Genomic DNA, 17,586 nt, shown 5'->3' with positions numbered 1-17,586 from the left:
AGCAAAGTCTGTTCTCTTTTCTTGCGTAGGGTGAGCATTCACAGAGCCCAGCTTCGTTGACAAGAGTGCAAAAGGTGTATACTAAAAGCTTTCTGCTTTACTTGAGCGCCATGGCCGTTATTATATTTTGGCTGCTCCAAGCAATCTCTGTCCAGCCGATGCAAATTTCCAGCTCAAATTTTCCCAGCACTCAAAAAGTCCCTCCTCCCGCCAGCTCTGCTTTCAGGAAGTTCAGCAGAAGCAGTCCAACTTCTGTTCCCACTTCAGAGGAAAAGCTTTCTCGGGCCAGAGAAAGCCAGGGAATCACTGTACCGGCAAGTGCATTTCTTACAACTGGTAATCCCTCAGAACACAGAAATGAAGAAGCTGTATATGAAAATGTATTATTTCTTTGGTACACTAACCTATGTAACTAATATGGACCATTTCAGAGGACGGAGCGGACCCAACTGTGATCCCAGAGACCCAAATACCCAGCAGTAGGGAAAATAAATCCTCCCTGTGCTCTGCAACATTACATTCACAAAATGCAAGCGCGTGCATTTTTTTATTGGCCCCATATACAGAATACATGTGAGGATGCTTGCCTTCCCAGTGTATTTCTCAAGCTCTTGAGAGCATATGCTATTTCCATGGGAACGCAAATAAGTTCATACTTTACATTTGTGTGTGACAAAAGGGGAAAAAAACTATTTTGTGTAAAATGCCAGCAGAGAGTGTTTCTGCCCGGTCTCGAACCGGGGACCTTTCGCGTGTGAGGCGAACGTGATAACCACTACACTACAGAAACAGCTGTTTGCTCACCTTTGTAGGGACTGGGAGAACAGGTGCAAAGGGCAGTGCAAGTGGACCTGCTTAAAGACTAATCAAATGCCTTGCGCCTGAAGCTCACACAATCCAGCCTAAAACATACGTCCTATCAAGCATGCGCACATATACAAGTATGCCAGCTGAGGGCCTATGCAGCGTACAGAGGGAAGGACATATTTCCACTTTGAGATCGGACGGCCAAAACTCACAAGAAAATCAAGGAATGTTACTGAGAGCTAACAGAGAACACAAAGTGCTTGTCGCAAGGACATGGCACGCAAAGAGGTTCAGGAAGTGAATTGTTCATCGACTACTGCTTACCGAGAAAACCAGAGAGTCTGTCCAATGAAAATAACATTGAAAAAACAAAAAAAAGGAGCTCAAGTTAACCACCTTGATTGGGCTCGTCCGGGATTTGAACCCGGGAACTCTCGCACCCAAAGCGAGAATCATACCCCTAGACCAACGAGCCACGGTCCTTTGAGCATTTGACGGAACTGTCCTCAGCGTTTGCACCCCCCTTAGGATTCGAGGCCAAGAATGCCTATTCCTGAAGTTTGTTCCTGCCGCTGAAAGCCTTGTCGGTGTATGAGCCAAATGAATGCCCCAGTCGGCACGCTCTGACTGTCTTCACAGGTCTCCTCCTCATCCCGAAGGTTGGTGGCCCATTGACATCAGGGTGGAAGGTGCTTGCGATACACTGTTCCTTCCTTCCTTCCTTCCTTCCTTTATTCCTCTTATGCTGTTTATGTAATAAGAGGGGACGATACACAGAAGAGAGAAAGTGGCCCAACACACTAGACTAGCAGTCTTCTGATCAATCTGCAGCTGGCAAGGTGGGGGAGAGCCTTTATTTTGCACCTGCTGGGATCTGCATTGGCAGAAGCTCTGAGGGCTGGGCCTTTCCTTTTGCCTGTAAAAACAAAAAGCAGCCCTCCTCCCTCCAGCCCTGAGAGCATGGGCGTGACACTGGAAAAAGCAGCATCTCCCCTTTGGTAAAGATGACCATTGCACAGCTGCTCACTCAGAGCTCGATCGTGCTCGATCAGGCGAGATATATTTAGGTCACCAGCAAAGTCTGTTCTCTTTTCTTGCGCAGGGTGAGCATTCACAGAGCCCAGCTTCGTTGACAAGAGTGCAAAAGGTGTATACTAAAAGCTTTCTGCTTTACTTGAGCGCCATGGCCGTTATTATATTTTGGCTGCTCCAAGCAATCTCTGTCCAGCCGATGCAAATTTCCAGCTCAAATTTTCCCAGCACTCAAAAAGTCCCTCCTCCCGCCAGCTCTGCTTTCAGGAAGTTCAGCAGAAGCAGTCCAACTTCTGTTCCCACTTCAGAGGAAAAGCTTTCTCGGGCCAGAGAAAGCCAGGGAATCACTGTACCGGCAAGTGCATTTCTTACAACTGGTAATCCCTCAGAACACAGAAATGAAGAAGCTGTATATGAAAATGTATTATTTCTTTGGTACACTAACCTATGTAACTAATATGGACCATTTCAGAGGACGGAGCTGACCCAACTGTGATCCCAGAGACCCAAATACCCAGCAGTAGGGAAAATAAATCCTCTCTGTGCTCTGCAACATTACATACACAAAATGCAAGCGCGTGCATTTTTTTATTGGCCCCATATACAGAATACATGTGAGGATGCTTGCCTTCCCAGTGTATTTCTCAAGCTCTTGAGAGCATATGCTATTTCCATGGGAACGCAAATAAGTTCATACTTTACATTTGTGTGTGACAAAAGGGGAAAAAAATTATTTTGTGTAAAATGCCAGCAGAGAGTGTTTCTGCCCGGTCTCGAACCGGGGCCCTTTCGCGTGTGGGACGAACGTGATAACCACTACACTACAGAAACAGCTGCTTGCTCACCTTTGTAGGGACTGGGAGAACAGGTGCAAAGGGCAGTGCAAGTGGACCTGCTTAAAGACTAATCAAATGCCTTGCGCCTGAAGCTCACACAATCCAGCCTAAAACATACGTCCTATCAAGCATGCGCACATATACAAGTATGCCAGCTGAGGGCCTATGCAGCGTACAGAGGGAAGGACATATTTCCACTTTGAGATCGGACGGCCAAAACTCACAAGCAAATCAAGGAATGTTACTGAGAGCTAACAGAGAACACAAAGTGCTTGTCGCAAGGACATGGCACGCAAAGAGGTTCAGGAAGTGAATTGTTCATCGACTACTGCTTACCGAGAAAACCAGAGAGTCTGTCCAATGAAAATAACATTGAAAAAACAAAAAAAAGGAGCTCAAGTTATCCACCTTGATTGGGCTCGTCCGGGATTTGAACCCGGGTCCTCTCGCACCCAAAGCGAGAATCATACCCCTAGACCAACGAGCCACGGTCCTTTGAGCATTTGACGGAATTGTCCTCAGCGTTTGCACCCCCCTTAGGATTCGAGGCCAAGAATGCCTATTCCTGAAGTTTGTTCCTGCCGCTGAAAGCCTTGTCGGTGTATGAGCCAAATGAATGCCCCAGTCGGCACGCTCTGACTGTCTTCACAGGTCTCCTCCTCATCCCGAAGGTTGGTGGCCCATTGACATCAGGGTGGAAGGTGCTTGCGATACACTGTTCCTTCCTTCCTTCCTTCCTTTATTCCTCTTATGCTGTTTATGTAATAAGAGGGGACGATACACAGAAGAGAGAAAGTGGCCCAACACACTAGACTAGCAGTCTTCTGATCAATCTGCAGCTGGCAAGGTGGGGGAGAGCCTTTATTTTGCACCTGCTGGGATCTGCATTGGCAGAAGCTCTGAGGGCTGGGCCTTTCCTTTTGCCTGTAAAAACAAAAAGCAGCCCTCCTCCCTCCAGCCCTGAGAGCATGGGCGTGACACTGGAAAAAGCAGCATCTCCCCTTTGGTAAAGATGACCATTGCACAGCTGCTCACTCAGAGCTCGATCGTGCTCGATCAGGCGAGATATATTTAGGTCACCAGCAAAGTCTGTTCTCTTTTCTTGCGTAGGGTGAGCATTCACAGAGCCCAGCTTCGTTGACAAGAGTGCAAAAGGTGTATACTAAAAGCTTTCTGCTTTACTTGAGCGCCATGGCCGTTATTATATTTTAGCTGCTCCAAGCAATCTCTGTCCAGCCGATGCAAATTTCCAGCTCAAATTTTCCCAGCACTCAAAAAGTCCCTCCTCCCGCCAGCTCTGCTTTCAGGAAGTTCAGCAGAAGCAGTCCAACTTCTGTTCCCACTTCAGAGGAAAAGCTTTCTCGGGCCAGAGAAAGCCAGGGAATCACTGTACCGGCAAGTGCATTTCTTACAACTGGTAATCCCTCAGAACACAGAAATGAAGAAGCTGTATATGAAAATGTATTATTTCTTTGGTACACTAACCTATGTAACTAATATGGACCATTTCAGAGGACGGAGCGGACCCAACTGTGATCCCAGAGACCCAAATACCCAGCAGTAGGGAAAATAAATCCTCTCTGTGCTCTGCAACATTACATACACAAAATGCAAGCGCGTGCATTTTTTTATTGGCCCCATATACAGAATACATGTGAGGATGCTTGCCTTCCCAGTGTATTTCTCAAGCTCTTGAGAGCATATGCTATTTCCATGGGAACGCAAATAAGTTCATACTTTACATTTGTGTGTGACAAAAGGGGAAAAAAACTATTTTGTGTAAAATGCCAGCAGAGAGTGTTTCTGCCCGGTCTCGAACCGGGGACCTTTCGCGTGTGAGGCGAACGTGATAACCACTACACTACAGAAACAGCTGCTTGCTCACCTTTGTAGGGACTGGGAGAACAGGTGCAAAGGGCAGTGCAAGTGGACCTGCTTAAAGACTAATCAAATGCCTTGCGCCTGAAGCTCACACAATCAAGCCTAAAACATACGTCCTATCAAGCATGCGCACATATACAAGTATGCCAGCTGAGGGCCTATGCAGCGTACAGAGGGAAGGACATATTTCCACTTTGAGATCGGACGGCCAAAACTCACAAGCAAATCAAGGAATGTTACTGAGAGCTAACAGAGAACACAAAGTGCTTGTCGCAAGGACATGGCACGCAAAGAGGTTCAGGAAGTGAATTGTTCATCGACTACTGCTTACCGAGAAAACCAGAGAGTCTGTCCAATGAAAATAACATTGAAAAAACAAAAAAAAGGAGCTCAAGTTAACCACCTTGATTGGGCTCGTCCGGGACCTCTCGCACCCAAAGCGAGAATCATACCCCTAGACCAACGAGCCACGGTCCTTTGAGCATTTGACGGAATTGTCCTCAGCGTTTGCACCCCCCTTAGGATTCGAGGCCAAGAATGCCTATTCCTGAAGTTTGTTCCTGCCGCTGAAAGCCTTGTCGGTGTATGAGCCAAATGAATGCCCCAGTCGGCACGCTCTGACTGTCTTCACAGGTCTCCTCCTCATCCCGAAGGTTGGTGGCCCATTGACATCAGGGTGGAAGGTGCTTGCGATACACTGTTCCTTCCTTCCTTCCTTCCTTTATTCCTCTTATGCTGTTTATGTAATAAGAGGGGACGATACACAGAAGAGAGAAAGTGGCCCAACACACTAGACTAGCAGTCTTCTGATCAATCTGCAGCTGGCAAGTTGGGGGAGAGCCTTTATTTTGCACCTGCTGGGATCTGCATTGGCAGAAGCTCTGAGGGCTGGGCCTTTCCTTTTGCCTGTAAAAACAAAAAGCAGCCCTCCTCCCTCCAGCCCTGAGAGCATGGGCGTGACACTGGAAAAAGCAGCATCTCCCTTTTGGTAAAGATGACCATTGCACAGCTGCTCACTCAGAGCTCGATCGTGCTCGATCAGGCGAGATATATTTAGGTCACCAGCAAAGTCTGTTCTCTTTTCTTGCGTAGGGTGAGCATTCACAGAGCCCAGCTTCGTTGACAAGAGTGCAAAAGGTGTATACTAAAAGCTTTCTGCTTTACTTGAGCGCCATGGCCGTTATTATATTTTGGCTGCTCCAAGCAATCTCTGTCCAGCCGATGCAAATTTCCAGCTCAAATTTTCCCAGCACTCAAAAAGTCCCTCCTCCCGCCAGCTCTGCTTTCAGGAAGTTCAGCAGAAGCAGTCCAACTTCTGTTCCCACTTCAGAGGAAAAGCTTTCTCGGGCCAGAGAAAGCCAGGGAATCACTGTACCGGCAAGTGCATTTCTTACAACTGGTAATCCCTCAGAACACAGAAATGAAGAAGCGGTATATGAAAATGTATTATTTCTTTGGTACACTAACCTATGTAACTAATATGGACCATTTCAGAGGACGGAGCGGACCCAACTGTGATCCCAGAGACCCAAATACCCAGCAGTAGGGAAAATAAATCCTCTCTGTGCTCTGCAACATTACATACACAAAATGCAAGCGCGTGCATTTTTTTATTGGCCCCATATACAGAATACATGTGAGGATGCTTGCCTTCCCAGTGTATTTCTCAAGCTCTTGAGAGCATATGCTATTTCCATGGGAACGCAAATAAGTTCATACTTTACATTTGTGTGTGACAAAAGGGGAAAATAACTATTTTTGTGTAAAATGCCAGCAGAGAGTGTTTCTGCCCGGTCTCGAACCGGGGACCTTTCGCATGTGAGGCGAGCGTGATAACCACTACACTACAGAAACAGCTGCTTGCTCACCTTTGTAGGGACTGGGAGAACAGGTGCAAAGGGCAGTGCAAGTGGACCTGCTTAAAGACTAATCAAATGCCTTGCGCCTGAAGCTCACACAATCCAGCCTAAAACATACGTCCTATCAAGCATGCGCACATATACAAGTATGCCAGCTGAGGGCCTATGCAGCGTACAGAGGGAAGGACATATTTCCACTTTGAGATCGGACGGCCAAAACTCACAAGCAAATCAAGGAATGTTACTGAGAGCTAACAGAGAACACAAAGTGCTTGTCGCAAGGACATGGCACGCAAAGAGGTTCAGGAAGTGAATTGTTCATCGACTACTGCTTACCGAGAAAACCAGAGAGTCTGTCCAATGAAAATAACATTGAAAAAACAAAAAAAAGGAGCTCAAGTTAACCACCTTGATTGGGCTCGTCCTATTGAACCCGGGACCTCTCGCACCCAAAGCGAGAATCATACCCCTAGACCAACGAGCCACGGTCCTTTGAGCATTTGACGGAATTGTCCTCAGCGTTTGCACCCCCCTTAGGATTCGAGGCCAAGAATGCCTATTCCTGAAGTTTGTTCCTGCCGCTGAAAGCCTTGTCGGTGTATGAGCCAAATGAATGCCCCAGTCGGCACGCTCTGACTGTCTTCACAGGTCTCCTCCTCATCCCGAAGGTTGGTGGCCCATTGACATCAGGGTGGAAGGTGCTTGCGATACACTGTTCCTTCCTTCCTTCCTTCCTTTATTCCTCTTATGCTGTTTATGTAATAAGAGGGGACGATACACAGAAGAGAGAAAGTGGCCCAACACACTAGACTAGCAGTCTTCTGATCAATCTGCAGCTGGCAAGGTGGGGGAGAGCCTTTATTTTGCACCTGCTGGGATCTGCATTGGCAGAAGCTCTGAGGGCTGGGCCTTTCCTTTTGCCTGTAAAAACAAAAAGCAGCCCTCCTCCCTCCAGCCCTGAGAGCATGGGCGTGACACTGGAAAAAGCAGCATCTCCCCTTTGGTAAAGATGACCATTGCACAGCTGCTCACTCAGAGCTCGATCGTGCTCGATCAGGCGAGATATATTTAGGTCACCAGCAAAGTATGTTCTCTTTTCTTGCGTAGGGCGAGCATTCACAGAGCCCAGCTTCGTTGACAAGAGTGCAAAAGGTGTATACTAAAAGCTTTCTGCTTTACTTGAGCGCCATGGCCGTTATTATATTTTGGCTGCTCCAAGCAATCTCTGTCCAGCCGATGCAAATTTCCAGCTCAAATTTTCCCAGCACTCAAAAAGTCCCTCCTCCCGCCAGCTCTGCTTTCAGGAAGTTCAGCAGAAGCAGTCCAACTTCTGTTCCCACTTCAGAGGAAAAGCTTTCTCGGGCCAGAGAAAGCCAGGGAATCACTGTACCGGCAAGTGCATTTCTTACAACTGGTAATCCCTCAGAACACAGAAATGAAGAAGCTGTATATGAAAATGTATTATTTCTTTGGTACACTAACCTATGTAACTAATATGGACCATTTCAGAGGACGGAGCGGACCCAACTGTGATCCCAGAGACCCAAATACCCAGCAGTAGGGAAAATAAATCCTCCCTGTGCTCTGCAACATTACATACACAAAATGCAAGCGCGTGCATTTTTTTATTGGCCCCATATACAGAATACATGTGAGGATGCTTGCCTTCCCAGTGTATTTCTCAAGCTCTTGAGAGCATATGCTATTTCCATGGGAACGCAAATAAGTTCATACTTTACATTTGTGTGTGACAAAAGGGGAAAAAAACTATTTTGTGTAAAATGCCAGCAGAGAGTGTTTCTGCCCGGTCTCGAACCGGGGACCTTTCGCGTGTGAGGCGAACGTGATAACCACTACACTACAGAAACAGCTGCTTGCTCACCTTTGTAGGGACTGGGAGAACAGGTGCAAAGGGCAGTGCAAGTGGACCTGCTTAAAGACTAATCAAATGCCTTGCGCCTGAAGCTCACACAATCCAGCCTAAAACATACGTCCTATCAAGCATGCGCACATATACAAGTATGCCAGCTGAGGGCCTATGCAGCGTACAGAGGGAAGGACATATTTCCACTTTGAGATCGGACGGCCAAAACTCACAAGCAAATCAAGGAATGTTACTGAGAGCTAACAGAGAACACAAAGTGCTTGTCGCAAGGACATGGCACGCAAAGAGGTTCAGGAAGTGAATTGTTCATCGACTACTGCTTACCGAGAAAACCAGAGAGTCTGTCCAATGAAAATAACATTGAAAAAACAAAAAAAAGGAGCTCAAGTTAACCACCTTGATTGGGCTCGTCCGGGATTTGAACCCGGGACCTCTCGCACCCAAAGCGAGAATCATACCCCTAGACCAACAAGCCACGGTCCTTTGAGTATTTGACGGAATTGTCCTCAGCGTTTGCACCCCCCTTAGGATTCGAGGCCAAGAATGCCTATTCCTGAAGTTTGTTCCTGCCGCTGAAAGCCTTGTCGGTGCATGAGCCAAATGAATGCCCCAGTCGGCACGCTCTGACTGTCTTCACAGGTCTCCTCCTCATCCCGAAGGTTGGTGGCCCATTGACATCAGGGTGGAAGGTGCTTGCGATACACTGTTCCTTCCTTCCTTCCTTCCTTTATTCCTCTTATGCTGTTTATGTAATAAGAGGGGACGATACACAGAAGAGAGAAAGTGGCCCAACACACTAGACTAGCAGTCTTCTGATCAATCTGCAGCTGGCAAGGTGGGGGAGAGCCTTTATTTTGCACCTGCTGGGATCTGCATTGGCAGAAGCTCTGAGGGCTGGGCCTTTCCTTTTGCCTGTAAAAACAAAAAGCAGCCCTCCTCCCTCCAGCCCTGAGAGCATGGGCGTGACACTGGAAAAAGCAGCATCTCCCCTTTGGTAAAGATGACGATTGCACAGCTGCTCACTCAGAGCTCGATCGTGCTCGATCAGGCGAGATATATTTAGGTCACCAGCAAAGTCTGTTCTCTTTTCTTGCGTAGGGTGAGCATTCACAGAGCCCAGCTTCGTTGACAAGAGTGCAAAAGGTGTATACTAAAAGCTTTCTGCTTTACTTGAGCGCCATGGCCGTTATTATATTTTGGCTGCTCCAAGCAATCTCTGTCCAGCCGATGCAAATTTCCAGCTCAAATTTTCCCAGCACTCAAAAAGTCCCTCCTCCCGCCAGCTCTGCTTTCAGGAAGTTCAGCAGAAGCAGTCCAACTTCTGTTCCCACTTCAGAGGAAAAGCTTTCTCGGGCCAGAGAAAGCCAGGGAATCACTGTACCGGCAAGTGCATTTCTTACAACTGGTAATCCCTCAGAACACAGAAATGAAGAAGCTGTATATGAAAATGTATTATTTCTTTGGTACACTAACCTATGTAACTAATATGGACCATTTCAGAGGACGGAGCGGACCCAACTGTGATCCCAGAGACCCAAATACCCAGCAGTAGGGAAAATAAATCCTCCCTGTGCTCTGCAACATTACATACACAAAATGCAAGCGCGTGCATTTTTTTATTGGCCCCATATACAGAATACATGTGAGGATGCTTGCCTTCCCAGTGTATTTCTCAAGCTCTTGAGAGCATATGCTATTTCCATGGGAACGCAAATAAGTTCATACTTTACATTTGTGTGTGACAAAAGGGGAAAAAAACTATTTTGTGTAAAATGCCAGCAGAGAGTGTTTCTGCCCGGTCTCGAACCGGGGACCTTTCGCGTGTGAGGCGAACGTGATAACCACTACACTACAGAAACAGCTGCTTGCTCACCTTTGTAGGGACTGGGAGAACAGGTGCAAAGGGCAGTGCAAGTGGACCTGCTTAAAGACTAATCAAATGCCTTGCGCCTGAAGCTCACACAATCCAGCCTAAAACATACGTCCTATCAAGCATGCGGACATATACAAATATGCCAGCTGAGGGCCTATGCAGCGTACAGAGGGAAGGACATATTTCCACTTTGAGATCGGACGGCCAAAACTCACAAGCAAATCAAGGAATGTTACTGAGAGCTAACAGAGAACACAAAGTGCTTGTCGCAAGGACATGGCACGCAAAGAGGTTCAGGAAGTGAATTGTTCATCGACTACTGCTTACCGAGAAAACCAGAGAGTCTGTCCAATGAAAATAACATTGAAAAAACAAAAAATAGGAGCTCAAGTTAACCACCTTGATTGGGCTCGTCCAGCGAGAATCATACCCCTAGACCAACGAGCCACGGTCCTTTGAGCATTTGACGGAATTGTCCTCAGCGTTTGCACCCCCCTTAGGATTCGAGGCCAAGAATGCCTATTCCTGAAGTTTGTTCCTGCCGCTGAAAGCCTTGTCGGTGTATGAGCCAAATGAATGCCCCAGTCGGCACGCTCTGACTGTCTTCACAGGTCTCCTCCTCATCCCGAAGGTTGGTGGCCCATTGACATCAGGGTGGAAGGTGCTTGCGATACACTGTTCCTTCCTTCCTTCCTTCCTTTATTCCTCTTATGCTGTTTATGTAATAAGAGGGGACGATACACAGAAGAGAGAAAGTGGCCCAACACACTAGACTAGCAGTCTTCTGATCAATCTGCAGCTGGCAAGGTGGGGGAGAGCCTTTATTTTGCACCTGCTGGGATCTGCATTGGCAGAAGCTCTGAGGGCTGGGCCTTTCCTTTTGCCTGTAAAAACAAAAAGCAGCCCTCCTCCCTCCAGCCCTGAGAGCATGGGCGTGACACTGGAAAAAGCAGCATCTCCCTTTTGGTAAAGATGACCATTGCACAGCTGCTCACTCAGAGCTCGATCGTGCTCGATCAGGCGAGATATATTTAGGTCACCAGCAAAGTCTGTTCTCTTTTCTTGCGTAGGGTGAGCATTCACAGAGCCCAGCTTCGTTGACAAGAGTGCAAAAGGTGTATACTAAAAGCTTTCTGCTTTACTTGAGCGCCATGGCCGTTATTATATTTTGGCTGCTCCAAGCAATCTCTGTCCAGCCGATGCAAATTTCCAGCTCAAATTTTCCCAGCACTCAAAAAGTCCCTCCTCCCGCCAGCTCTGCTTTCAGGAAGTTCAGCAGAAGCAGTCCAACTTCTGTTCCCACTTCAGAGGAAAAGCTTTCTCGGGCCAGAGAAAGCCAGGGAATCACTGTACCGGCAAGTGCATTTCTTACAACTGGTAATCCCTCAGAACACAGAAATGAAGAAGCGGTATATGAAAATGTATTATTTCTTTGGTACACTAACCTATGTAACTAATATGGACCATTTCAGAGGACGGAGCGGACCCAACTGTGATCCCAGAGACCCAAATACCCAGCAGTAGGGAAAATAAATCCTCTCTGTGCTCTGCAACATTACATACACAAAATGCAAGCGCGTGCATTTTTTTATTGGCCCCATATACAGAATACATGTGAGGATGCTTGCCTTCCCAGTGTATTTCTCAAGCTCTTGAGAGCATATGCTATTTCCATGGGAACGCAAATAAGTTCATACTTTACATTTGTGTGTGACAAAAGGGGAAAATAACTATTTTGTGTAAAATGCCAGCAGAGAGTGTTTCTGCCCGGTCTCGAACCGGGGACCTTTCGCATGTGAGGCGAACGTGATAACCACTACACTACAGAAACATCTGCTTGCTCACCTTTGTAGGGACTGGGAGAACAGGTGCAAAGGGCAGTGCAAGTGGACCTGCTTAAAGACTAATCAAATGCCTTGCGCCTGAAGCTCACACAATCCAGCCTAAAACATACGTCCTATCAAGCATGCGCACATATACAAGTATGCCAGCTGAGGGCCTATGCAGCGTACAGAGGGAAGGACATATTTCCACTTTGAGATCGGACGGCCAAAACTCACAAGCAAATCAAGGAATGTTACTGAGAGCTAACAGAGAACACAAAGTGCTTGTCGCAAGGACATGGCACGCAAAGAGGTTCAGGAAGTGAATTGTTCATCGACTACTGCTTACCGAGAAAACCAGAGAGTCTGTCCAATGAAAATAACATTGAAAAAACAAAAAAAAGGAGCTCAAGTTAACCACCTTGATTGGGCTCGTCCTATTGAACCCGGGACCTCTCGCACCCAAAGCGAGAATCATACCCCTAGACCAACGAGCCACGGTCCTTTGAGCATTTGACGGAATTGTCCTCAGCGTTTGCACCCCCCTTAGGATTCGAGGCCAAGAATGCCTATTCCTGAAGTTTGTTCCTGCCGCTGAAAGCCTTGTCGGTGTATGAGCCAAATGAATGCCCCAGTCGGCACGCTCTGACTGTCTTCACAGGTCTCCTCCTCATCCCGAAGGTTGGTGGCCCATTGACATCAGGGTGGAAGGTGCTTGCGATACACTGTTCCTTCCTTCCTTCCTTCCTTTATTCCTCTTATGCTGTTTATGTAATAAGAGGGGACGATACACAGAAGAGAGAAAGTGGCCCAACACACTAGACTAGCAGTCTTCTGATCAATCTGCAGCTGGCAAGGTGGGGGAGAGCCTTTATTTTGCACCTGCTGGGATCTGCATTGGCAGAAGCTATGAGGGCTGGGCCTTTCCTTTTGCCTGTAAAAACAAAAAGCAGCCCTCCTCCCTCCAGCCCTGAGAGCATGGGCGTGACACTGGAAAAAGCAGCATCTCCCCTTTGGTAAAGATGACGATTGCACAGCTGCTCACTCAGAGCTCGATCGTGCTCGATCAGGCGAGATATATTTAGGTCACCAGCAAAGTCTGTTCTCTTTTCTTGCGTAGGGTGAGCATTCACAGAGCCCAGCTTCGTTGACAAGAGTGCAAAAGGTGTATACTAAAAGCTTTCTGCTTTACTTGAGCGCCATGGCCGTTATTATATTTTGGCTGCTCCAAGCAATCTCTGTCCAGCCGATGCAAATTTCCAGCTCAAATTTTCCCAGCACTCAAAAAGTCCCTCCTCCCGCCAGCTCTGCTTTCAGGAAGTTCAGCAGAAGCAGTCCAACTTCTGTTCCCACTTCAGAGGAAAAGCTTTCTCGGGCCAGAGAAAGCCAGGGAATCACTGTACCGGCAAGTGCATTTCTTACAACTGGTAATCCCTCAGAACACAGAAATGAAGAAGCTGTATATGAAAATGTATTATTTCTTTGGTACACTAACCTATGTAACTAATATGGACCATTTCAGAGGACGGAGCGGACCCAACTGTGATCCCAGAGACCCAAATACCCAGCAGTAGGGAAAATAAATCCTCCCTGTGCTCTGCAACATTACATACACAAAATGCAAGCGCGTGCATTTTTTTATTGGCCCCATATACAGAATACATGTGAGGATGCTTGCCTTCCCAGTGTATTTCTCAAGCTCTTGAGAGCATATGCTATTTCCATGGGAACGCAAATAAGTTCATACTTTACATTTGTGTGTGACAAAAGGGGAAAAAAACTATTTTGTGTAAAATGCCAGCAGAGAGTGTTTCTGCCCGGTCTCGAACCGGGGACCTTTCGCGTGTGAGGCAAACGTGATAACCACTACACTACAGAAACAGCTGCTTGCTCACCTTTGTAGGGACTGGGAGAACAGGTGCAAAGGGCAGTGCAAGTGGACCTGCTTAAAGACTAATCAAATGCCTTGCGCCTGAAGCTCACACAATCCAGCCTAAAACATACGTCCTATCAAGCATGCGCACATATACAAATATGCCAGCTGAGGGCCTATGCAGCGTACAGAGGGAAGGACATATTTCCACTTTGAGATCGGACGGCCAAAACTCACAAGCAAATCAAGGAATGTTACTGAGAGCTAACAGAGAACACAAAGTGCTTGTCGCAAGGACATGGCACGCAAAGAGGTTCAGGAAGTGAATTGTTCATCGACTACTGCTTACCGAGAAAACCAGAGAGTCTGTCCAATGAAAATAACATTGAAAAAACAAAAAATAGGAGCTCAAGTTAACCACCTTGATTGGGCTCGTCCGGGATTTGAACCCGGGACCTCTCGCACCCAAAGCGAGAATCATACCCCTAGACCAACGAGCCACGGTCCTTTGAGCATTTGACGGAATTGTCCTCAGCGTTTGCACCCCCCTTAGGATTCGAGGCCAAGAATGCCTATTCCTGAAGTTTGTTCCTGCCGCTGAAAGCCTTGTCGGTGTATGAGCCAAATGAATGCCCCAGTCGGCACGCTCTGACTGTCTTCACAGGTCTCCTCCTCATCCCGAAGGTTGGTGGCCCATTGACATCAGGGTGGAAGGTGCTTGCGATACACTGTTCCTTCCTTCCTTCCTTCCTTTATTCCTCTTATGCTGTTTATGTAATAAGAGGGGACGATACACAAAAGAGAGAAAGTGGCCCAACACACTAGACTAGCAGTCTTCTGATCAATCTGCAGCTGGCAAGGTGGGGGAGAGCCTTTATTTTGCACCTGCTGGGATCTGCATTGGCAGAAGCTCTGAGGGCTGGGCCTTTCCTTTTGCCTGTAAAAACAAAAAGCAGCCCTCCTCCCTCCAGCCCTGAGAGCATGGGCGTGACACTGGAAAAAGCAGCATCTCCCTTTTGGTAAAGATGACCATTGCACAGCTGCTCACTCAGAGCTCGATCGTGCTCGATCAGGCGAGATATATTTAGGTCACCAGCAAAGTCTGTTCTCTTTTCTTGCGTAGGGTGAGCATTCACAGAGCCCAGCTTCGTTGACAAGAGTGCAAAAGGTGTATACTAAAAGCTTTCTGCTTTACTTGAGCGCCATGGCCGTTATTATATTTTGGCAGCTCCAAGCAATCTCTGTCCAGCCGATGCAAATTTCCAGCTCAAATTTTCCCAGCACTCAAAAAGTCCCTCCTCCCGCCAGCTCTGCTTTCAGGAAGTTCAGCAGAAGCAGTCCAACTTCTGTTCCCACTTCAGAGGAAAAGCTTTCTCGGGCCAGAGAAAGCCAGGGAATCACTGTACCGGCAAGTGCATTTCTTACAACTGGTAATCCCTCAGAACACAGAAATGAAGAAGCGGTATATGAAAATGTATTATTTCTTTGGTACACTAACCTATGTAACTAATATGGACCATTTCAGAGGACGGAGCGGACCCAACTGTGATCCCAGAGACCCAAATACCCAGCAGTAGGGAAAATAAATCCTCTCTGTGCTCTGCAACATTACATACACAAAATGCAAGCGCGTGCATTTTTTTATTGGCCCCATATACAGAATACATGTGAGGATGCTTGCCTTCCCAGTGTATTTCTCAAGCTCTTGAGAGCATATGCTATTTCCATGGGAACGCAAATAAGTTCATACTTTACATTTGTGTGTGACAAAAGGGGAAAATAACTATTTTGTGTAAAATGCCAGCAGAGAGTGTTTCTGCCACTACCGAAACAGCTGCTTGCTCACCTTTGTAGGGACTGGGAGAACAGGTGCAAAGGGCAGTGCAAGTGGACCTGCTTAAAGACTAATCAAATGCCTTGCGCCTGAAGCTCACACAATCCAGCCTAAAACATACGTCCTATCAAGCATGCGCACATATACAAGTATGCCAGCTGAGGGCCTATGCAGCGTACAGAGGGAAGGACATATTTCCACTTTGAGATCGGACGGCCAAAACTCACAAGCAAATCAAGGAATGTTACTGAGAGCTAACAGAGAACACAAAGTGCTTGTCGCAAGGACATGGCACGCAAAGAGGTTCAGGAAGTGAATTGTTCATCGACTACTGCTTACCGAGAAAACCAGAGAGTCTGTCCAATGAAAATAACATTGAAAAAACAAAAAAAAGGAGCTCAAGTTAACCACCTTGATTGGGCTCGTCCGGGATTTGAACCCGGGACCTCTCGCACCCAAAGCGAGAATCATACCCCTAGACCAACAAGCCACGGTGCTTTGAGCATTTGACGGAATTGTCCTCAGCGTTTGCACCCCCCTTAGGATTCGAGGCCAAGAATGCCTATTCCTGAAGTTTGTTCCTGCCGCTGAAAGCCTTGTCGGTGCATGAGCCAAATGAATGCCCCAGTCGGCACGCTCTGACTGTCTTCACAGGTCTCCTCCTCATCCCGAAGGTTGGTGGCCCATTGACATCAGGGTGGAAGGTGCTTGCGATACACTGTTCCTTCCTTCCTTCCTTCCTTTATTCCTCTTATGCTGTTTATGTAATAAGAGGGGACGATACACAGAAGAGAGAAAGTGGCCCAACACACTAGACTAGCAGTCTTCTGATCAATCTGCAGCTGGCAAGGTGGGGGAGAGCCTTTATTTTGCACCTGCTGGGATCTGCATTGGCAGAAGCTCTGAGGGCTGGGCCTTTCCTTTTGCCTGTAAAAACAAAAAGCAGCCCTCCTCCCTCCAGCCCTGAGAGCATGGGCGTGACACTGGAAAAAGCAGCATCTCCCCTTTGGTAAAGATGACGATTGCACAGCTGCTCACTCAGAGCTCGATCGTGCTCGATCAGGCGAGATATATTTAGGTCACCAGCAAAGTCTGTTCTCTTTTCTTGCGTAGGGTGAGCATTCACAGAGCCCAGCTTCGTTGACAAGAGTGCAAAAGGTGTATACTAAAAGCTTTCTGCTTTACTTGAGCGCCATGGCCGTTATTATATTTTGGCTGCTCCAAGCAATCTCTGTCCAGCCGATGCAAATTTCCAGCTCAAATTTTCCCAGCACTCAAAAAGTCCCTCCTCCCGCCAGCTCTGCTTTCAGGAAGTTCAGCAGAAGCAGTCCAACTTCTGTTCCCACTTCAGAGGAAAAGCTTTCTCGGGCCAGAGAAAGCCAGGGAATCACTGTACCGGCAAGTGCATTTCTTACAACTGGTAATCCCTCAGAACACAGAAATGAAGAAGCTGTATATGAAAATGTATTATTTCTTTGGTACACTAACCTATGTAACTAATATGGACCATTTCAGAGGACGGAGCGGACCCAACTGTGATCCCAGAGACCCAAATACCCAGCAGTAGGGAAAATAAATCCTCCCTGTGCTCTGCAACATTACATACACAAAATGCAAGCGCGTGCATTTTTTTATTGGCCCCATATACAGAATACATGTGAGGATGCTTGCCTTCCCAGTGTATTTCTCAAGCTCTTGAGAGCATATGCTATTTCCATGGGAACGCAAATAAGTTCATACTTTACATTTGTGTGTGACAAAAGGGGAAAAAAACTATTTTGTGTAAAATGCCAGCAGAGAGTGTTTCTGCCCGGTCTCGAACCGGGGACCTTTCGCGTGTGAGGCGAACGTGATAACCACTACACTACAGAAACAGCTGCTTG

The 17,586-nt window shown here is 47.2% G+C and overlaps 13 non-coding genes across 13 annotated transcripts; all 13 read right to left on the bottom strand.

Annotated features, from left to right (window-relative positions):
- Positions 1–717: 717 nt before the first annotated feature.
- TRNAV-CAC (transfer RNA valine (anticodon CAC)) lies at positions 718–790 on the bottom strand. Its single transcript has one exon. It is a non-coding gene; the product is annotated as a tRNA-Val (tRNA).
- Positions 791–1,210: 420 nt separating this feature from the next.
- On the bottom strand, positions 1,211–1,282 carry TRNAP-UGG (transfer RNA proline (anticodon UGG)). Its single transcript has one exon. It is a non-coding gene; the product is annotated as a tRNA-Pro (tRNA).
- Positions 1,283–3,090: 1,808 nt separating this feature from the next.
- On the bottom strand, positions 3,091–3,162 carry TRNAP-UGG (transfer RNA proline (anticodon UGG)). The gene has a single exon. It is a non-coding gene; the product is annotated as a tRNA-Pro (tRNA).
- A 1,311-nt stretch (positions 3,163–4,473) lies between these two features.
- On the bottom strand, positions 4,474–4,546 carry TRNAV-CAC (transfer RNA valine (anticodon CAC)). Its single transcript has one exon. It is a non-coding gene; the product is annotated as a tRNA-Val (tRNA).
- A 1,791-nt stretch (positions 4,547–6,337) lies between these two features.
- Positions 6,338–6,410, bottom strand: TRNAV-CAC (transfer RNA valine (anticodon CAC)). Its single transcript has one exon. It is a non-coding gene; the product is annotated as a tRNA-Val (tRNA).
- Positions 6,411–8,210: 1,800 nt separating this feature from the next.
- On the bottom strand, positions 8,211–8,283 carry TRNAV-CAC (transfer RNA valine (anticodon CAC)). Its single transcript has one exon. It is a non-coding gene; the product is annotated as a tRNA-Val (tRNA).
- A 420-nt stretch (positions 8,284–8,703) lies between these two features.
- Positions 8,704–8,775, bottom strand: TRNAP-UGG (transfer RNA proline (anticodon UGG)). Its single transcript has one exon. It is a non-coding gene; the product is annotated as a tRNA-Pro (tRNA).
- Positions 8,776–10,086: 1,311 nt separating this feature from the next.
- TRNAV-CAC (transfer RNA valine (anticodon CAC)) lies at positions 10,087–10,159 on the bottom strand. Its single transcript has one exon. It is a non-coding gene; the product is annotated as a tRNA-Val (tRNA).
- A 1,772-nt stretch (positions 10,160–11,931) lies between these two features.
- TRNAV-CAC (transfer RNA valine (anticodon CAC)) lies at positions 11,932–12,004 on the bottom strand. Its single transcript has one exon. It is a non-coding gene; the product is annotated as a tRNA-Val (tRNA).
- Positions 12,005–13,804: 1,800 nt separating this feature from the next.
- Positions 13,805–13,877, bottom strand: TRNAV-CAC (transfer RNA valine (anticodon CAC)). Its single transcript has one exon. It is a non-coding gene; the product is annotated as a tRNA-Val (tRNA).
- Positions 13,878–14,297: 420 nt separating this feature from the next.
- TRNAP-UGG (transfer RNA proline (anticodon UGG)) lies at positions 14,298–14,369 on the bottom strand. Its single transcript has one exon. It is a non-coding gene; the product is annotated as a tRNA-Pro (tRNA).
- Positions 14,370–16,121: 1,752 nt separating this feature from the next.
- TRNAP-UGG (transfer RNA proline (anticodon UGG)) lies at positions 16,122–16,193 on the bottom strand. The gene has a single exon. It is a non-coding gene; the product is annotated as a tRNA-Pro (tRNA).
- A 1,311-nt stretch (positions 16,194–17,504) lies between these two features.
- Positions 17,505–17,577, bottom strand: TRNAV-CAC (transfer RNA valine (anticodon CAC)). Its single transcript has one exon. It is a non-coding gene; the product is annotated as a tRNA-Val (tRNA).
- Between the last annotated feature and the right edge of the window lie 9 nt (positions 17,578–17,586).

Source organism: Ambystoma mexicanum, chromosome 2q, assembly GCF_040938575.1.
Source record: "Ambystoma mexicanum isolate Mex_15411 chromosome 2q, UKY_AmexF1_1, whole genome shotgun sequence".
Classification (NCBI taxonomy): domain Eukaryota; kingdom Metazoa; phylum Chordata; class Amphibia; order Caudata; family Ambystomatidae; genus Ambystoma; species Ambystoma mexicanum.
The sequence above is the reverse complement of the archived record's forward strand: the minus strand, read 5'-3'. Positions and strand labels throughout refer to the sequence as shown.